We start from the raw sequence: 20,880 nt of genomic DNA, 5'->3' as shown, positions 1-20,880 counted from the left end.
ACCAAGCCTGCAAATCCAGGCACTGTAGCAATGGGATGACGTTGCCCATACGTAGGACCTCCAGGTCTTGCATTGTGCTCCTGCGCTTCACCCCTTGGAGGAGAAATAACTGCAACATGTAGCGGCCCATTCGATCACAGCAAAGGCACAAGTGCTTAGCTAGCCATGGGCACACGGCAATGGGGAGACATTCTGGCAGCCCACAACTTGTTAGTCAGCCATCTTTCTCCATTGGTCTCCAGTGGGAGCTCTCCACAAGGTGGCAATGTAACACCACGCATCCCACCATTTCCGCTGGCACATGACTCCTGGTTGAAGTTTCCCTCATCCCAAGAGTGGTGGTGGCCGTGGTTCTGTGCACCCATTGTGGACATGAAGGTGAGCCCAGCTCAGACTGAGGTGAGTACAGGTGGTCTTCCTGATGGTTCTCTGCCACATCTTCAGGGACAGAGAGCCAAGTTCAACTTTGTGGCTTTGGCACTACTTGTTGGCCATGGGAAAAGACAAGGCATGAGCCTCTGGAGTCACCAGGCTTGGAGAACTATGGTTGTGCTCTTTGGGCAAAACGGCAGACTTTTAAGAGACCAAATCTGGTATCTTTGTCTTACTAAATTGTACTTAATTGAAAAAGTAATCCTACTGCAATATGTAGGATATTTGTGAAGCACAAGACGACTTTGACATGAATGAACAAGCCAAAAAATTTCTGTTCTAGCTTATACCTGCTTTCCATTAGTTTAAAAGAAGCCAGAAAACATGTTAGCTGAAAATGAGTTGTGATCATTGTTAGGTTGCTTATATCTGCTTAAATCTAGCAGCAGTAACAAAAGAAATACAAATGATAGATACATAACACTGACTTCCTTCTACACCACAGGCCAGGATTTTGTGAATTATCCCCAGATTTCAGTACCTCCCCTCCAGCTTCTGTTCTGTCTCTTACAATAAAGATTTGCTTGCCAATTTCTTCGAACAGGGGAAGCGAGCCAAGCCAGTCCTGGAAGGGGTTGATCTGTGTTTGCTGTGCTACGTTTTGGGAAGCCCTTTTTTGATATGTGCCAATGTATTTTGTCCCCCTTAAGTCTCTTTATCCTTGTGGGGGGTCTCTGTCCTTTAGCTGATGCCTTGAGGAAGCCTCTCAGAAAACCTGGGGCAGTTCAGGGCAGAAGTGGGAAGGATACTTCGTCATCTCCTCACAGGGAAAGGACTCTGTCTAAAGCTGAAGTGCCCTGTGCTACTGTGCACTAGTGTTGTCCTCTGAAGCAACAGGTATGGGTCATGGATGGCAAGAGAAGAGCAGATTAGATAGAGCCAATGAATTCATCTGCTATGGCAGGCTTTAAGCAGTTTGAAGCCTACAAGGGCATTTCCATTTCCAAACCACAAATTATTTCCAGAAACTGGGAAACAAGAGGAGGGAAACAAGAGGAAGGAAAGCTTGCACATGGCAAGCTCAACAGAGAAGAAAAATCCTTTGCAATGAAGTCATTGGACAGAAAGTAAACTGCCCACAAGCCCTTTTACCAGAAGAGTTTGGATTGAGAGTCCAGTGAATAGGAGAATTCTATGTAACATGCAGTATATGAACTGTCTGGACAATAAAGAAGTATTGTCCATGGATTGCTCTCAAAACTTCCATTGAAGCCTTTAATGCATGAGTCAGTCCCAGAGAAAATTGGTATGTATTACCAGAGTTAGGTTAGAGGAAAGGTGGAATTTTTCACAGAAAATAGTTAACGCTTTGCTTAATCAGGCTTGCTAAACTTTGCTTAACTTGTGCAATGATTTCTGGCTCCACCATATGGCCTTCACCTTTGAGTACTATTGATTAACTAATACCTGGTTTACCATATGATCCGAGTTCCTCTTGAACACCTTTCTCTTCTTTATTCAATGAGGTTTGTTATTTTAACCCTTTGACTGGGAATTTACTCACTCAGTAGGTGGCTGGTACCTCTTCTGAAAAGCTTTGTGTTAAGGAAGCAAATGAGAGAGGCTGAAGATCCTGTCAATGAAAGCCAAACTCTTTTGAACTGTTTAGGCTCTGAACTCTTTGTGTTGCAGTAGAATCTAGTAGGAATTCTTCAGCTAGGAGAGGGGGGCCTGCTCTGAGACACAGGACCAGCACGAAATGAGAGGGCTGCTCCTCCTCTAAAGAACTACACCCTGAATAGAAAACACAAAGAATGGGAGGAAAACTAGAGGCACAAAGGAAAGAGATTACTTGGCCAAGATTGAACAGTAAATCAGTGGCAAAACTTCGAAGAGTTCCCTTGTGTCCTAATCTGGTGACCTTTCCAGTGGGGCAGGCTGCCTCTGGCTTTTCACTGAAGTGTGCAAAGCGTTGGCTTTGGATTTGCAAATAAATTAAAGCATACAGCACCTTATGCCAAAAAACATCAGCACAAAGTTAACATTGCCTAATGGTGTCTCGTATTGTTCCAGAATGCATAGAGGATTAATCCTCAGCACAATGTGAAAAAATTAATGCAAATTTAAACTTCTGAAAAGTAAGAAATATTGGTACACTGTCAAAATAATCTTAACTCTTCCCTCTTTGAGAATTGCTGCTATATGTGCTTGTACAGACCAAATCTCAGGGAAAATTCAAGAAACAAGGCACATGAAAGCATCCAGTACAGATTAATATTGTCTGTGTCAAAGCATATCCCATCATGAGAGATGGAACACGCAGCAGAGGGTTATCTTAATTTTTTTCATATCCACTTCCTTTAAGTTCATAAAGCCAGGAAGACCTCCCTAGAACGTCTGACCTGATCTATAACAACTTTCAGACTCCTTTTAATTCCTCTGTATTGAGCCAAATATACTGAGATTGTCTACAACATCTTCAACAAAGGCAGGTCTTGAGTGGTGGAGTGATTTCAGACAGAGAACCTATTGTCTGGGGGCCTTGGCTTGGGTCCTCCCCTGCACAGTCACCACAAGGTTGGCTTGCAACCATGCATGCTCAGCATGCTCAGCAGAGAGGATGCATTTTAGGGTATTGAGGCACGCTGTTTTGGGAGTGCTTAGAATAGTCCACCTAAAACCGGAAAGTGATGCTTGGTATTATCTATAGCAGAGCTGGGATTCCTCTAATACCTGGATGAATTTAATCTAGTGCCCCTTTTCCTTTTGGGGAAAAAGGAGTCTAGCAGTGACGCAAATAGGTAACAATTTAGAAAACAGTTTGGCTCTTGAGGCCTTACAATCCCTCCCCATCTATCAGCAAGGTGCTAAGAGCTCAGCTTCCAACTTCAAGAGCAAATAAATACATTTATTTAGTCAGGATGCTTTCCCACAGAGGGAAAGGGCTAGCAGGGGTCTGTAGATCCAGCAGCACCTAAAGAGGTGCTGTAGATATATGGCTACAGGGGACCTGGTGCTGGTAGGGTGGCCAGTGCTCCCATCATGGCAGTGAGGGACTGGGTGTGGGACCCCCAAATCTCCCTTGGACCTTACTGAAAGCACTGAAGCCTCTGTGTGCTTCAGCTCCTCACTTACCAACACTTCTGTCTTTGCCTGTCTAACTTATTCAGTTTATAAGCGACTTGGGCAGAGCCTGGGGCTCACCCCATATGCACTGGGTGTTACATTTAAGTATAAGATGCTCAAGGCTGGTGTGTTCTGTGTATAAACCCTGTTTTTATTGAGCTGGGAGGAAGAAAAGTCCTCTTTTCTCGTCTGCAGCACACCTAACTCTTGCTACCCAGTAAGTAAAAGCTGGGTAGGGAGAGCTCAGGCTCTTGTGCCATTTAATCACGTCTAATCTTACAGCCCTGTGAAATGTTTATGAGGGGCCATTTATTAGATGTCTTTTCCCTCTACGTGCTCAGGTGCTTTGAGGAACTTCCTGAATTTACCCCTGTGCAACACTCAGTTGAATCATTCCTCCAGACAAGTTTCAGCCCCAGATTAATAGCAACTTGAGTCCAAACATGATTCACTCTTTTGACTGGATGCTGAAAGTCTGGTATTCTCTTGCCTAGACAAGGGCAGCTGTTTTTATCTTTCTTAAGAAGAAGAAATAGTGAGTAAGGGAAAGGAAATAATGTACAATGAATAGCACTCAGGAGCTATTTGTGTAATGAACAATGTCTTTGCAATGCTTCCACGACACTGGGACTAAAATCCAGATGCCAAAGGGAAAGTGGCTGAGAGGGGACGCCCATACAGCCTACCCATCTGGAGTGGTCCCATCTGGTCCTCATCCCTCACACCTCGGGATATGTCAGTCATGACATGGTTTCATTTTCTCCATCCTGCAGTGATGCAACATCTCTATGTCATGGTGGGAACTGAAGCACAGGCTAGATGAAATGTCTTGCCCCGTGGTTAGTGGAAGGCAGACTCCAAGCCATTTATAATATTTTCTTCACTTCCACTGGGCACATTCCCCCAGTGACTTCTCCTTTTTTTTTTCTTTTTTTTTTCAGTATAGAAAGAGGTTCTCATGTGCCCTGGTATCTCTAAGGGACATGGACATCCATTCTGTTTGGTCTCTACACTGCTGTTTCCTAGAGGCTAAATATCTGTCCATGCCCTGTTCTTTACATTAGCCCCTGATTACCTGTTACCAGTTACTGTCACATCCAAAATACTGCACTGCTTGGACATTTGGTCTTATGTAATGTGGCATTCATGTTCTTATGAGAATTGGGCACTTCCCTGTTTTTCATTGTGGTCTCCACTGAACAGGTAGCATGCAAAACGACCCCAGAAAATTTGGTGTCAGTGTCTCTGGGACATTTTCTTTTCCATGTAGTCCTGCCTCCAATGGGGTTGGAAGTTGACTGAGTTCTCTACCACTCCCCACAAAAGTTTTTACCAGGTATATTTTGTGTGTTCAACAAAGAACTGCTTTTCACAATAGTGTAAATAGGAGTTGTGCAAAAAAAAAAAAACTGTCATATTTTGGAATCCTGATTATTTTAATGGCCCAAGGAGCTGCTACTACTACAGAACCTGAACTTTCAAACCAGCCTGGAAAATTCTTACCCAAATTTTTGCTTTGATCCCAGTCACTTTTGGTTGTGGGTGAGGAGGCACACTGATACCTCCTGAGCAGCTGCCAGGAGATGGGGTAGGTGTCTGGCATGGGAGAGGGCAGTAGAAAGGAGCAGAGCCACACTGCAGAGCCAAGGTGGTACAGTAATGGCCTTTTGACAGGGATGTGGTTTCCAGAATGTCTCTCTATTTCTGGCAGAAGATGTCAGGGCCAATGAATCCTGGAAGCTCTCAAGTGCAAGTCTGGATATGTTCTGTCTCCACGTGCCAGCTCTGCTGAAGGAAAAATGACTGCCACACCACTGTCCCATCCCTCAGCAGCTATTTGGCAACCTCACCCCTGCATAAACACAGCAGCTGGCTTGCCTGCTATCTGCTGACCCTTTTCCTCAACTCTTATGCCCTGAATGGATTAATTTTTGGAATTTACGAAGAGTCAGATGTACAGTTGAGAACTGAACATGGATGAAAATACTACTGGAAAAACGGCTGGGGGTTGCTGGAAAGCAGCATTATTTATCCTCCATGGCCAGCGTCAGGCCAAGTAGCACCTCTTCTGGCTCCCTTGCAGTCCTTTGAGACCCTGCTGAATCTGACGCTTGTTCAAGGTGACCTGGCCACTTTTGGCTCCTGGCTCTGTGCCTCAGCCCCTTGATGGGTGTGTTCTGCAGCATGACCAGCCAGGAAAGAAGGGGAAAACCTCTCTTGCTGGCACAAGTATTTTTGTTCAGTTCAGACCCTCTCTCTTTCCCCCATCAACACTCTTGGATCCACCAGTTTCTTTGACAACATCCTTGGCTCCAAGCAGTTTCAGGGGTTGGGCAAAGTCAGAATTTTATTTTGGTGCATCTCTCACCTTGAAAAGTGTTACAAAAAATGAAGTCACTGCTAGAAAGGGTTGGAAATTACATTTCACTTTTTTTTTTTTCTGCCACAAAAGACAAATATATTCAAACTGTAATTGCTTGTGGTAAATGGGATGGTTTTAACAAATTTTCCAGCTTATGAAATTGTTACAAGTCTTCTAAACCAATCTTTTTTCTTTTTTCTTTTTTTTTTTTTGTTTTTGTTTTTGTTTTTGTTTTTGTTTTTGTTTTTGTTTTTGTTTTTATGATTAGAGGTTTGGAGGTTTTCTATACTGAAATAACATTTCATTTTTAAATTTAGTTTATAGTAGAAGAAAGACATTAAATAGAAGGAAAAGTCCAAATCAAATATGTCAAATTTATTTTTATCTGTACCAATTTCTGCTTTGCCTTACTTTGGTGGGGTTTTTTTGTTTGTTTGTTTTTGGTTGGTTTTTTGGTTTTTTGGTTTTTTTTGCTCATGGTCTCTGAACAATTCTGTGATTTCCTTCCAGTTTTCTTTCTGATGTGGAGAGGAACATCAACTGAAGTTTCGAAAACTTTTATAAGAAAGGGAAAGTCTTCGCTGCCAAGCTCTCGCTACAGCTTGGATATGTCTGAAAACACTGACTGTCAAAAGCTGTGATCTGATTTTACCAGGAAGGGTTTTCTTATGTTGTCACACCCCTGTGTAGCCTCTGAAGAGTGAGTAACAGGGAGCTATTCCTGACAGTTTCCACCTGCGTGAGCTCTTAAATTTTCTAAAATAGAGTATATCATGTTTTGGAGATGGAGATGTGTTAAGATGCTTGGAGACAGCCAGAAGGATTTGTAAACAGAATTATATGAGACAGGAGTCAATGAATAAGAATAATGACATGTAGGAAAGGATTGGGAAATAAGTTAGGGATGACTCAGTGTGAAGGTACACAGCAAACAATCACCCATCACTGGCAGAAAATGCATGGGGGAGCTTTGAAGCAGAAGATTATCTCCAGTAGAGACTCCAGTTTCTAGAAGTTTGTAGCTCAGGGACTCCTTGAGCAAAGAGCCTCATTCCTTTGTTTAAAGGCATGGCTGGGGTATCTTGAAATACAGTGTGAATACAGATAAAAATCTAATAATTGTGACTTTTTCAAAGTTCAGTAAAACTGCTCACTGGAGCTGATGAAAAAGATTCTGTGGCACCTTGTTTCTTAAAGTATCTTTCATTTCCCCACATTTCATTTATGTGTTATGGTTTGATTTCTTGAACAATCATGCCAGTCCTGTGTTTTTGACTTTTGCCTGAAAAATATTTTGTATAGTAAGCCTTCACCCTTTCTTCCAATGAAGTTTCAATTAAAAAAAGGAAAAGTCAAACTGCAATTTAAATCTTTTATTCCACACCACTTCTAACCTTATCTCTCTCCCTAGCAGAGTAGTTAATTGGAGAGATGAAGCACTGGGTGGCTTTGACCCTGAAGAACATCATCTACTCTTTCTTCTCCTGCACATAAATCTCACTGGTGCACCTTGCCCTTTGCAGCATGATAAGACTGAGAGACCAGCACACACTCAGCAGAGGAGATGAGGAGGGTGTAAGCACAAATAGTTTCCAAATGACCCCAGAGAAGTCTACAAATCATGTTGCTAGCAACCATACTCTACATGGCAGGGATCCAGCGTCCTGCAATTAGATGTGACTATTAGAGTTGGCTTCAAGACACATTAGAAATAAGAAATTGCTGTCTTTTGCAGAATTAGAGCATCTTTTTATTGGATGTGGGGAGAGCAGATTGGTGGCAAGCCCGTTGCATGTTTTTGTATTCCAGGCAGTTTGCCTGCTCGGGAGGAAGCTATTTATTGATCTCCAACTGCGAGGGTTAATAAATCTCTGTTCAGGCTGGTTCAAACTCTAGCCAGATCAGTCTGAGGCAGATGATAACTGCTTCTGAACCAGAGGAACTCTCTGAAGCTGCCCTGGTCTGGTCTGCAATAAGAAAACAGGGGTTTCTTGATCTTCCCTCAAGCCTCTATTGTTCAGGTAGCTGGGATTTAATTCACATGAAGTTCTTGTTTTTATTGCATGGCATTGAGGCCAGCAGCATTTTTTCCCATCCCTTTACATATTCCATTATACGTCCGTGCCACCTTCAGTGGGGGTAAGCATGTGCTTGGCAGACAGGCTGGTTTCATTACCCCATCTCCTCCCCTCACCCCCTGAAGGACATCTTCATTAGGAATCTCTGTGTGTGGAAATCAGCTTATGCTCCACACAATATGTGAAAGCCCCCTGGAAGGATTTTATGAGAGGTCACACGCTCGAGCCTGCCCGTCACTGCCCACCCAGGGGTGGCCACCCCACCCTGCCCGCCTCCCCGGGACTTGCCCTTTGATTCCTCACCCTGAGTGGCGAATGCCTCTGCTTCAATAGACCTAATTTCCAATTGTCTCCATGAGCTTTGGAAGTCCCTCTATCACACCCTGAACAAATATGCCTTTTTTTTTTTTTTTTCCCTTTTTTATTTGTTCTTCTGAACTCTCTGCTGAATAATCGGTTCTTTCCCCCACTTCCATGTTTCTGCTCTAATCAAGGACAGATTCTTGTGAAAATAGATTGGTCTTCCCACCCCCCCCAATGTGTGTATGTATTTTTTTTAATAATTTCCTAGAACTGGTAGATTTGGCTGGCCCTCGGGTCTCTTCTGCTGTAGGAGGGTTAAAGGGAGAGCTGGGTGGCCTGTTTGCTTTCAACTTTAACTATTTCATCATTTTCAGAGAAAACCCTTTCCCCTACTCCCCTTCCTTTATAGGGTCAATCTCATGTGGTGTAGGAACCCCCACTGAAACTTTGTTAGCAGCTTTGGGCTCAGGTAAAGCCTTCTACCAGCTGTGTTGAGCAGCCCTGAGCTATGATCCTGAGAGGTGCTGGATGCCTGTTGGATGTTCAGTGCCCTTGGCTCTCACTGGGAATGCCAGGACTCAAGACAGGGACCCTTTTCTCCAGGGCTGTAAGCACACCCTGAAGTGTGAAAACTTTTGATGTTGAGTTTCATCATTGAGGACATTGCGTTTCCTGGACTTGTCCATTTCCCTGGCCTCCAACTGGGTGCGGAAAGCGCCAATTCTCACCTTCCCTCAAGGGTGCTGGGTGCCTGGCAGTGGAACAGCAGGGCCAGATGCAGCCTCACATCTAGAGGAAGGTGAACCTCGCATCCAGAGGAAGGTGAACTTCTGCAAAACCTGAGGAGGGCACTAGAGAAGTGCAGAAATGTCAAGACGGGGACTCAGCCAGCCTGTGCATGTGGCTGCCATCTGCAGAGCCCACCGCCTCTTCTGCTGGGCTTTTCCTGGGAGGGTGAGGTGAAGAGGTGGGGGGAAAAGGGTTCTCAGACAATTTTTTATGTTGTGGAGCAGCTAAGGTCTTATCAACACTTTCCTCCCCATCTGATCTGCGATTACTGAGCCTTCACGTGTACACACTGCTTGTGTGTGCGTATAAAAATATATGGCTGTATAATTAGAACCAGCCAAGAATATTTGGCCGAAATAGTGGTGAAGGAAGGAGGAGAATAAGGGGGTGTCCAAATATACCGATTCATTGGAGCCAGAACTCTTCATGGGAAGTGTCAGATTTGATGAATTTCCCATTCAGAAAAAAAAAAAAAAAAAGAAGGAAAAAAAAATGTTTTGACATATTTTAAACATTCCAATGCAGTGTTTTTAAACCATCACCTCCCAGCCTCATTTTTTTTTTCCTGCTTGCAGAGGTTTTTGAGATCATTCTGAATCAGGCAGAATAGGGATTTGAAGTGTGGCCAATGTCCTAAACACTAGCTAAACAGCATCATTCAGTCTCTTTCTCTTCTTTTCACCAAGAAAATATTCCTTTTAAAACTGATCGAAGCTGAAATGGTCCACAGGGATATGTCAACTTTAGCCAAATAGTATATTTGACTAGACGAGGTGATAGCTACCTCTAATTAGAATGTTTCCATTGTGTGTGTAGTTTAGTGATTCTTCCCATCTCCAAGATGCACCTACCATCCTACCTTATGGCAGCTTTTTGACTGAGTCCCTTAACTGTGCTATTTTTCCCTTACTCTCCTTTTTTGCCCATATTTTTCCATCTTCCCAGAAAGGCTCCCTGCTCCCTTGCTGGTACTGCAGAACCTCAGCCTTGTCACAGCAACAGGAGCTCAAGGGGATGACAGCACTGTCAGAGGCACACACTACCATACATCAAGACTGTGTGTGAAATCCACACAGCTCAGAGAGGCTCTGAGGAACTGGGACACACCTGTTGAAGATCTAAGATATTAGAACCACATCTATCAGGAGAGTTGGCCTGAGTGCCATGTGGCCAGTGCTTTTGCCCAGATCATTACTGATGCTCATCTAGGTAGAAAGTCCTTGCACTGGAGCCCAGATCCTCAAAGTTTTGGTTTGACCAGGGAATCAAATACCTAAATACCTTTGAGGATTGTAGCTTTAGTCACTACATCGACAGTCAGTTTTAAATCCACTAATTATGCTTCTTTATAAGCCTTTCAAGCTCTACTCTGACCTGACTGGCTTTGTCCTGGTGACACTGAGCACCTCTTTGTGACACTCTCACCTCCTTGCTCTGGGAGCAATTTCTCCAGGGTCGTGGCCACAGCTCTTCCCTTCCTCCAAGCCCCTGTGCAAAGCAGTCGCCTGAGCCACTGTTTCAGTAGGTCACTGTGGGTTGATCTAAGCAGAGGTTGGCAGCTGATCAAAAAGGTAAATTTACTTGTCTGTTCACATTTAAATAATACACAGATAGCCCTATATGTTTATATATATTTAAATATACATATTCACATGCTGGTGTTCCAATACCTTGAACTAGTTTAAAGCCAGGCTGAAGAGCTGGGGAGAAAGGACCCGTCCCCAGTGTTCTTCCCACGGTGTTCTGTTCTGGTTGACACCACTGTGGGAGACAGCAGCTTGTCACTGTACCAACACCTGCAATTGGGAGCAGTGGGAGGGACACAGCATCTGTTTTCTTCCTTGGGACCCTGGAAAAGAATTAACCCTGTGGGTCACATAGGAGCTACCATCTGCAAGGTTTCCTGAATTTTCCTTGCTATCAGATATAAGCTCTAGAACTCCAGATTTAATTCAGCTTGAATATATATTATTGTCCTTTCTTTTCTTTCTGGTGTCATCCATGTCACCCTCAAAGGCTATTTATCTCCCCATGTTATTTTGCATTAGTTACAAAGGGCAGTCTTGTTAGATATGATGATAAATAGCAGCAAAAAATAATGCAAGCAAGAAACGATGAGCTGTTAAAAGGGAATTACACTGTAAAGTATTCAAATGTTAATGGAATACTCAAAAGTGTTGACAACACTTAACAATCTTGGGGGTATTAGAGATCAAAATTTGAATTTATCTATTTTATATTATGGCAAACTCAAATCTAAAGCCAGACAGAGGTCAGAAGATTGATCTGGTACCATGTGAACTGAGAGCAAATCAAAGTGCTGCCATACTGGGAAGCATTCCCATGGGGGTGCCTGGCTGAACCCAGCAGAGCAGAGCTTGCCCCATTGATGTGCAGACAGTGGTGATGCTTCCAGGGCAGCCTGGCCACCAAACCTCTGCTGCTCCCACAGCCCAAATTAGCTGAGGATTGCAATGCCAGCTAATTGTTTCTCCATTCAGGAGCTGGACTCAATGATCCATGTGGATCCCTTTCCCACTCAGAATATTCTGTGTGCCTGTGATACATCCTCCAAAACACCATCAGTCTCTGACCTACTTTTGTCTCCAACAAAACGTCTTCCATTCTTATTTTTCCTGCTCCTTGCCCTGGTTTTCAGCTTGCTTTCCATGCCATGCCTCTACAAGTACATTCAAGGCTTATACAGCTTTTATTGATGTTTTCTTGTAAATATGGGTTTGGGCTGCAACCCACCCATTACACATTCAAAGGGTGCTTTATTGATAAGTCTCTCCAAATCATACGAAAAATCAGCTGCATGGTACTCTTTTATTTTCTTCTCCAGAGATCTGCTTGGACTCCCTCCTGGGCTGTGCCAATGATGGGGGCTGCCCGCTCCCCATGGACATTTAGGGGAGCTTTAAGGCTTCCCTAAATTGATTTTTATGTCCCATGAGCTCTGTGAAGCAGAGGGCTGCAAAAGCATTGCACCTTAGAGTGGGGATGCACGGGGCTGCCCTGCAGCTCTCCTGTGAGATCTGTGGTGGGACTGGCTGTGCCAGGGGCCGAGCAGCCCTGCTGCTGGCATCCATGCAGCCCTGCTGCTGGCATCCATGCAGTCTTCCTGCCAGCATCCATGCAGCCCTGCCGCCAGCATCCATGCAGTCTTCCTGCCAGCATCCATGCAGCCCTGCTGCCAGCATCCATGCAGTCCTCCTGCCAGCATCCATGCAGCCCTGCAGTTGGCATGCATGCAGCCCTGCAGTTGGCATGCATGCAGCCCTGCTGTTGGCATCCATGCAGCCCTGCAGTTGGCATGCATGCAGCCCTGCTGTTGGCATCCATGCAGCCCTGCTGCTGGCATGCAGGCAGCCACACCAAAGAAAACACTGCAGCCAGCTCTGTCTCCAGAGCAGGAGAGCATCCCCTGAGCCAGCAGAGGCAGCGGCTCACATCTGTTCAGACGGCCACACGAGCTGCACAGCCTTAACACTGCTGCTTCTCATTTATTCACCTGCCTTTTTTTTCTTTTTCCCCCTCCACCCTCTTGCAGACGGATTTCCCTCAGACAGGACCTCCCTGTGGCCGTCTCTGCCCGTGGTGTTCCTTCTGCTGAGTTCTAGGCCCTGCATAGGGGTGGGCTGGGGGCTGAGTTTGCCCGAAGGGCATTGCTTTGTACCTACCAGATGTGCTGAATTTCTCACTCTGGCTCCCTCTGAGCAGCCCCCTGCTTCCTATTGACCTTGCTGTAATTTAGATTCTCAGCCTTTTGCCAGTCCCTGCAGCTGATTTATTCTCCTGGTGTTTAATGTTGGATTTGCCTCTTTGGAGAAAGGTTATAACCACCTTGGAAATACTTGCAGAGCTGACATTCTCTCTTTTTTGTTATTTTTTTTTTTCTCACTCCTTGAGAGCAAGCTCCTGTTATGGTATGTGGTAGCCTGCAGTTCCCCAGCTAGCAAATTCTCTGCTGGTCAGGTCTCTATGTGAGCATTTGCGTTCTATCATTAAGCCTTTAGAGATCTTGCCAGCCACTGGTTTGGCATCCAGTCATTCTCAGCAGGACTGGTTGCCTGTATCCTGTCTTTAGCTAATGCTCTGTCAACCACAGGGGAAACTCAGCCAACAAGATCTCTATCAGCCTTTCAAGGACCAACCGTTCTGCCATGTGGACTGAAGTCGTGTGCTCTGGCCTGATCTATTTATTGAAGAGCTCTGCCAATCAGCAGACCTTGTCAAAAATAATGTTCCCCCTTATCCTCTCCCTCCTTCCTGGAAAATGTTGGTGTGAGTGACAAAATGTTTGTTTTCATTAGCTTATTCCATGGAAATTTACAGGTTCTGTTGGAAATTGAAAGATAGGTTTTCAGCTGCTGAAGATCTTTCACTTTAAGACTTTTCAGATTTCCAATAAAAGAAAAATAATTGAAAATTTTCAAGGAAAGGCACTAATCACTGGTTAACACATGGATTTCACTGAATCTCAGCTTTCAGCAAGACTGCTCTTTGCTTAGGTTCGCTAGTGATTGAATGGTTTTCCTATCACAGAGGTGCTCCTGTGGGATGGTGCTGAGGCTTGCTCTGGCACAAGTTGCCACCTGTTCTTCTAGGCAGTGTTGGCTACCTCTTACCACCCCCATTATCGTCCTGCATTGATGGTTGACTTGACACACACAAAAATGGTCTTTTTTCTTGATGGAGTATGCTGGCTGTATGATCATCTAGATGCCTTTCAAGCATTGTTTCAGAAGGAGAGTGTTTTGTTTGGAAGACAGTAATTGTAATTGTGGGGCTTAAATTCTTCTTTGTGTGTCAAAGATCTTGATCATTGTTTCTTTCTTCCTGTGTGGACTAGGTATAGTCATATAAGCTATAACCAGAATCATCATTCCTTCCTGTTTGGGGGACCACATCTGAATGGAGGGGGAACTGTCCTAGACACTTCAGACCCAAGACAGAGGGTTTCACTTCACTTAGTCTTAAGATGTATAGAAATCTCAGACAAAACCAAGCAGTTCACACAGGTATCTTGCATTTTGATGACTACGTGACCCTCTCTTGCTCATCTGAACACATCTGGCCCTGCCTTCCTCTCCCATCAGATATTTACCTACTCTTAACCTTCCAGACCTGAACACACAAGATCATGTCCTTGTTCCTATCCAGGCTATGGGCTTCCTACTTTATGGACCAGAAAGTGAGGCATTGCATCACATCCAGCTCATTAGGCTCTGCTCTGCTGTACAAGAATAAGGGAAGGTGGAGAGGGTTGACCAAATAAAGCCTGGAATTGCTCCATTAGTGAGATATCCTCACAGAGCCACTGTGATCACCACAATTAAGCTTTAAAGTACTCCAAGCAAATGCTGTTATTAGCTGAGCTCTGAGAATTGCTGTGTGTACATGTGTGTGTGTGTGCGTGCACATGCGTGTGTTTCAGCCAGATGCTCTCAAGCTCAGCCTCCTTGAGCTTGGCAGAGAGTTCCTTCCAGAAACTTGGACTTGTGACTTCAATGCCTAGTGGATTCCTCTGAGCTGGCCTCCACTTTGTCTGGCACATACCAGCTGGCCATTTAACCACAACTGGATTGGTAGGAGAAAGCTTTGGAAACTGAAGAGCCTTGCCCATCCTTGTTGGCTGGGGAGATGGGTCTCCCTCTCTTGCCTGCCCAGCTCTGGAGGTGCTGTCACTCCAACACCTCGGTTGTACCGCATAAAAAATCACCAAACAGCTGGTAGGGCAAACACAGGAAGAGCGGGTTTTCCTTTGGAGAGTGCAGCTCTGTCAAAACTCCAAATATCTTGAAATATTTTTAGTATGAAAACTGCTATTTTTAAAATCTTGAAACAGCTTTTTAAAATGTGGTGTAATAGGTTACATGAAGTATAAAGTAAGTCAAACTAGTCTTGTCCATATTTTTAAAAAAAAAAAAAAGGTGTGGGTTTGTTGTTTTTTTTTTTTTTTAGAATGGAGAATTTAGTAATGTTCAGGTTTTATCCTACCTTTGAAGAGAACTCTTCTGATCTTGAATGAGTGCAAATTACAGTACCCCACTTCTTTTGTGAAACAAAATACTGGCTCACAGTGAAACTTAATGGGAAGAATTTTCTTTAGGATCAAACCCTATTTATGCTGCACAACTGAATCATTCAGTTGGAGCTCTCTTACAAAAGCCTCAGTCCCTCACCTGAAAGCAGGAAAAGCCCCACGTAGTTTATGTGACCGGTCATGAAACACGCACATTGAGTCAAGCACCATAGCAATGAGGAAAAAGAACGGCCCTGTGGGTAGGGCAGTGGTCTCGGACACGAGACCCAAGTTCCCTGTTCCCTGCAAGGGGTCCCTGTGGCCATGGCCCCATCACCTTGTGGGAGATCATCCTTGTTAGATAGTGATTATGGCTTTGGCAGCGGCTCTCATTGTGCCATTAGGACCGATCGAGTGCATCGTGTGCGCAAAGCTCCAGCCTGATGACGAAGGTGGCCCGAGGTGATGAAGGTGATTTGGTGCTAAGTATCAGCTCCTCGATTATAAGGAAACATGCAATCCTCTTGGCTTCTATTACAGTGCATTTTCCTCTTGGCTCCTCGAGAGGAGACAGAGAAATGCCACAGTCAGAAGTCTGCTGGAAGCTCACCAGTTAAGGGGCTGGTGGCACACAAGACCTGACAGACTTGGGAGTGAATAGGAGTAAACCCAGCAAGGGTTAGGTGAGGCCAGCGAGCTTTATTTTTGAAGCGGCACAGAGAGAGGGAAGAAAGGAAGGAGGAAACAGCTGTAAGGACATTTTTGTTGCTGACTGGTCCAAAGGAATGTGTATAAACAGCTTTAGATGTATTTTCCTGAGCATGCTAAGTGTATTTACTCCCTGCTCTAATTGGTCCTGCCTGAAGTTAGCCAGGACTAAGAGTTCCCATGGGAAGTACGCCTCACTGACTCAAACGGTCTGCAGACTGACTGGTGTTCACAGTGCAACCTGTGTTTATGGTGGCTCCCGAGCTGTCCTTTCTCACAGCCTCCTGCTGGAGCGCCCAGGGCCAGTGCAGATTTGGCCCTGCCCAAGGCTGCAGGCCAGGTGGCTTTCCTGCAGGGTGGCAGCAGGGCCTGGCTGACACCAGTGCTGGATCTGGCAGCACAGGAATAAGGGGCTGTGTCTCCCCCCAGAGAAGGCTGGTCCACATGGCTGAGGCAGAGGATGCTTGAATTTATTTCATGAGCTGGCTGCAGCTCAATTCTTCACTCAGTCCAAGCAAGTTGCAGGCGAAGGCTCCATGAGCAGGAAGGTTTTCCTGGTGTGTGCATTGCCATGCAGGCACCAACAACCAAGGGCATGTTTGCACGTGCAAACGCCCCTGGATCACAGAAAGTGCTTGTTCCCAGTAAAACCCAGACAGACACTATTTCTGAAGAAAGTGCAAGCTGTCAGCAAAAAAAGGGGGGAAGCACAAACCAGTTTCTCTTTGCAAAATGTCATTTTGATGGAACTGACATTTTTAGCAAAGCCAGTATAAATTTCAATGTTTTGTTTTGTTTGTTTTAAAAAAACAAACACAGAAAATGTCCAAATATGTAATATTGACATTTTCAGAACCAAATGTTTTCCTATTCCATCCTAGCACAGTTCTTAAAATTTGAGTTAACTTTTTCTTAAAAATACTACAAAGAGACCAGAGGAAAAAGAAGGTTTAAGTTCTTCTGAAGTATGTGGGCTTTCCACAAATATTATCTTTTCATTCTGACTCAACACTTGAGCCCATCCCTCAAAGCGAAAATGAGATGCCCTCTTTTGGGAAATGCATGTTTTACTCCACTATCTAAGCCAATTAGTTGTGAAAATGTTTCCAAAGAGCCCTGCCCACGACTGGTGATCTTTTGGGCTTCTGGCATCCTCCAGCCAGCAGACACCTGTAAAATGCGTCCTTGGCAGGGCACCAGCACAACTGCCCTTCCCGTGCAGGGAGCGTCAAGGCAGAAGCAGGTTACAACCTAGGCTGTCCAAAAGAAAGATAAACCAAAAATCTCATCCAGCAGATGTATTTCTAAAAATTGCTTTCCCTGAAGGTACTTGGGGGCAAGAGATGTTGAGGAAGAGAGATATTTGAAAGGGGAGGGGGAGGGGGAGGGAGTTCCTGGATGCAGAATGATACAAAAGTACAATGTGGGAGCTGCCTTGCTGGTTGCCAAGCCATGGAGCCAGCAGAAGTTGATAGGAAGGGAAGCACTGGTGTGGTTCTGGCAGTTTTTAAGCACTGTGTAAACACTGGTGATAAGGATTGATTATGACTTCAATTCACCTTCATCCAATATATTGCTTTGGATCTACAAAGAGAACCCAGAGTGAGTGAAAAACTGAGCAGTGGATTTGAGTTTGGTGACCTTGGATGCTGAGTTGGGCTCAGGATCTCCAGCAAGGTTTGCTTCATAAACATGCTGAGCCTCTGGTTTCCCTTCTCTTTCACTTCCACCTTTCCTTCAAAGCTCTCTTTCCTTCAGTGTTTCCCAAATTCCACCAGCCTCTGTTGTGTTGGACACAGCTCTCAAGACCTGGCATCAGAGCCTCCCCATGTGCCCAGGGGGTGATGCCAGTCACACCTGTCATTCAGAAGAAGATCTTGCCCACAGATTTACCAGGACCACTGAAGGGAAGCATCAGCAGCTGAGAGATGGACAAAATCAGCCCCCAGAAGAGACCAGATCTCTGCTCCCAGCAGGAAAACTGACCTTCAGGGGGTGTGGTGTGTAAAACACCAGCAACACACAGTGTCATGCGCGATACACATGCCAGCTCTCCAGGAGTTTTCCAGGAGTATTTCCAGTTTCCAGGAGGTTTTCCAGTTTTTATCTCATATAGAAGTTGATGCTCTGAGCCCCAAAGACATCCTATTCAGTCCCTCAGGACATGGGCTTGTTGCCCATGGCCCAAAAATTCTCAGACTTTACAGCTGGCTGGTGGGGTTATGAAAACCTGCAGTAAATCCAGTCTGATTTTGATTTCTTATTCCTTGAGCTGGTTCTTTCCATGTCTCTTTCTTTATCTTGCTATCCATCCCATGACATCTCTCTCCCCCTTCTCCTGTGGCCCCACACCAGAACCAGCTCCACCCTTCCCTGAGTGTCCCAGTTAGGAAGCCAAAAGGTAACTACGTGCCAGCTAGTACCTTCTTATCTAGTCACAGCATGTTCCCCTAAGGGAATTTTTGGCCTGGGACTCTGTGTGTGTGTGTGTATATGTGTGTGTTTTATATGCTTTATTTTTATCACAGAAAGGATAGACAGTACATTATGTCTTCAGTCCAGGAGGTTACACACTAGATAAGAGACAGACAGATATACTACAACTGCTCCAGCCTGTGGAGTTGTGTTCCTGAGATAGCACTGGGAATGTAACAGGTAAACTGTTTCCAACCCCCCACATTTGGACAGTGGATTTTGTGTCAACAAATCCAGATCCAAGCAGAGATTTCAATGCTGATGTTCCCTGCAGACACAGAATAAAGTCCACAGTGCTTCCTCCATTTCTGCAACACTTGTACCTTCTCATATGCCTCAGTCTCTCATCACTCCCATCCTATCTACCCCTCCTCTGGCATTAATCTCACCCCCTCTGTCCATCTCCAATCTGGGTGTTTTACGTGGTTCAGTGATCCCTTTGGGCTCCTCCAAGAATATATCCAGATTTAAAAGGAAATGGGGGCTGTGTGTGTGTTTAAGCAATAGTGGTGTCAACAACCTCATAGTGGCATCTGTTAACCAAAGCTGGGAAATTAAATAAAACAGAAAAAAGTATTTTGGTATTAAAAGCTAGAATCGGAGATGGTTTATCTGTGCCTACTTCTTGCATCTTTCTTGAAACCAGCTGGGATAATTATAATGCTGGAGACTGTATACTAGTTTTTAAAGGATTAAGGGTGAGCCACAATAATGGGTGATCCCCTCTACAGTGATCAACCCAAAAGAAGGATCCCTTTATATTCAATCATTTCAATAACAGTGTCCTTGCCACGGAGCCACAGCTGTGGCAGGCTCCAGTGGCCATCCAGGTTCTGACTAACAAGCACCATCATTCCTCACAAAGCTCAGGGGGACACAGGCACTTCCATGAAGCCATTCAGCAAGGGAGGTGTTGCAGAGCATTTGAGTCATCCCACAAACTCCTGCCCTCCTTCACCTCCCCACCAAAGCCCCTGTCTTACGCTGTGAAGGTTAACAGCATGCTGCAGCATCACCTTTGGGGATGGTGATGCTGGGTTTATTTTCTCAGGAGAAACAGATAAAGGTGGCACCAGCTACTACCCAACACTAAAGCTAAATTAGTAAATTTACTGTTCTTTCAAAGCTGAGGGATGTGACAGGGACTGTTTTGGATTTTGATCCAAAGCTTAGCAAAGCTGTGACCTTTGTATCAGCCTGACAATGAGCAATTGCGGCCGTGCTGCCCCAGCATCCATCAAACGCAATGATTTAGTGGCTTGACTGGCACTGCAGAGATAAAAGTCACTGTAACTAAACATTGTCACAAGATGGATGTCTCCCACTTAGAAAATATTGTCTTAACTTAGGCTTTAGTTTTCTGTGTGTTTCTGTGAGGGTCTCATCCTTTACAATTATTACACAGACTTTAATGGATGTATCTTTGTGGCTTACCTGTGAGATAAGATCATGCCATCATCCTAATCTCCGAGTGAAGGAAATAAGGCATCATGAGATTATCAGCAATCTGTAACCACTCCTTGTGTTACCCAGCAAGAACCATATGAATTTCAGTTTTCCTGATTAGCCTTTTTTGTAGCTCTTTATGCATGTTCAGCATGGCTCTGGCTGCCCCCAGGTCCAGTCCTAAAGTCTGACAACCTTTGCACATCCTATCTTCCATGTCTTGTACTTGGCAACTTGAAATGAGACATACGCAACACGCATTTCAAAGCTCTAACTCCCTAACCTGTGTGGGCTTGACATTGCCTTTTTGGTGTCCTGATGCTTCTGTTCATGCCATAGATATTCAGTATACACTTAAATTTAAAGTAAAGCTGACATCACCCCTGCAGTGTCATTTTCAATGACTCATGTGGAAAGGCTAATTAGGCCATTACACTAACTTGCAGGATTTATAATCACTGCCTATATCAAAGGAATATATCAAACAAACATCAGATTAAGTTGTACCTATTCCTCCCTCACCTTCCACAAAACTCCACGCTGACTGTTCCATTGCTACTCAGGCAATACAACTGTGGGGCAATGTGTTTTCTCTTCTCAAGTTTCTAGATGAGGAAAACCAGAGGTGTGAGAGCCCAGGTCAGCAAAATCCAAGTAATTCTCACAGCCTTCTCCACCTGCATGTGTCCTCTGTCTCAGCCCTCTGCTCAGAGTTTGGAGGTTGAGGAGATAAGACAGGAGGATGGTCCCTGCCTCATCACACTCCTGGGTCCAGTTGAACTTCTCTGCAAGAACTACACTTCTACTTGAGCCCTTTAGCAGCTTCTCACCTTGACCTCCAAGAGACATGGGCAGAAGGGACAAACTTGGTTTTGATTTTTCCTTCTTTCCAAAGTCCCCCTTTCTGGTTCAGCTTTTGGCACAGCTTTTCTCTGGCTGATGATCAGCTTGGACACCAGAACACTTTCAAGGTGCAAATGAAGTTCTGAGCAATGACTTCTGCTACTCTTAATGCCTGGCAGCTAGTTAGAAGCTTCTCCCAGGTCTCCCAGCCTCCCAAAGACCCTCCTCACCCACTGTGAGGTTCCCTGTGGCCAGCTCTCAATGTATGGCAGAGCTTTGCTGGGGCAGCACTGTGGAGCTGGCAAACCCACAGCCCAAGTAAGCCTTTCTCCTCCAGCACTTTACAGCTC

General features: G+C 44.9%; 1 long non-coding RNA gene across 1 annotated transcript in view; it reads left to right on the top strand.

Annotated features, from left to right (window-relative positions):
- Positions 1-317: 317 nt before the first annotated feature.
- LOC117244579 overlaps positions 318-20,880 on the top strand; it is a 54,213-nt gene continuing 33,650 nt past the window's right edge. Inside the window, exon 1 of the long non-coding RNA XR_004497950.1 lies at positions 318-399. This is a non-coding gene — a long non-coding RNA (uncharacterized LOC117244579). The remainder of the gene's footprint in view (positions 400-20,880) is intronic.

Source organism: Parus major, chromosome 5, assembly GCF_001522545.3.
Source record: "Parus major isolate Abel chromosome 5, Parus_major1.1, whole genome shotgun sequence".
NCBI classification, from domain to species: domain Eukaryota; kingdom Metazoa; phylum Chordata; class Aves; order Passeriformes; family Paridae; genus Parus; species Parus major.
The sequence above is the reverse complement of the archived record's forward strand: the minus strand, read 5'-3'. Positions and strand labels throughout refer to the sequence as shown.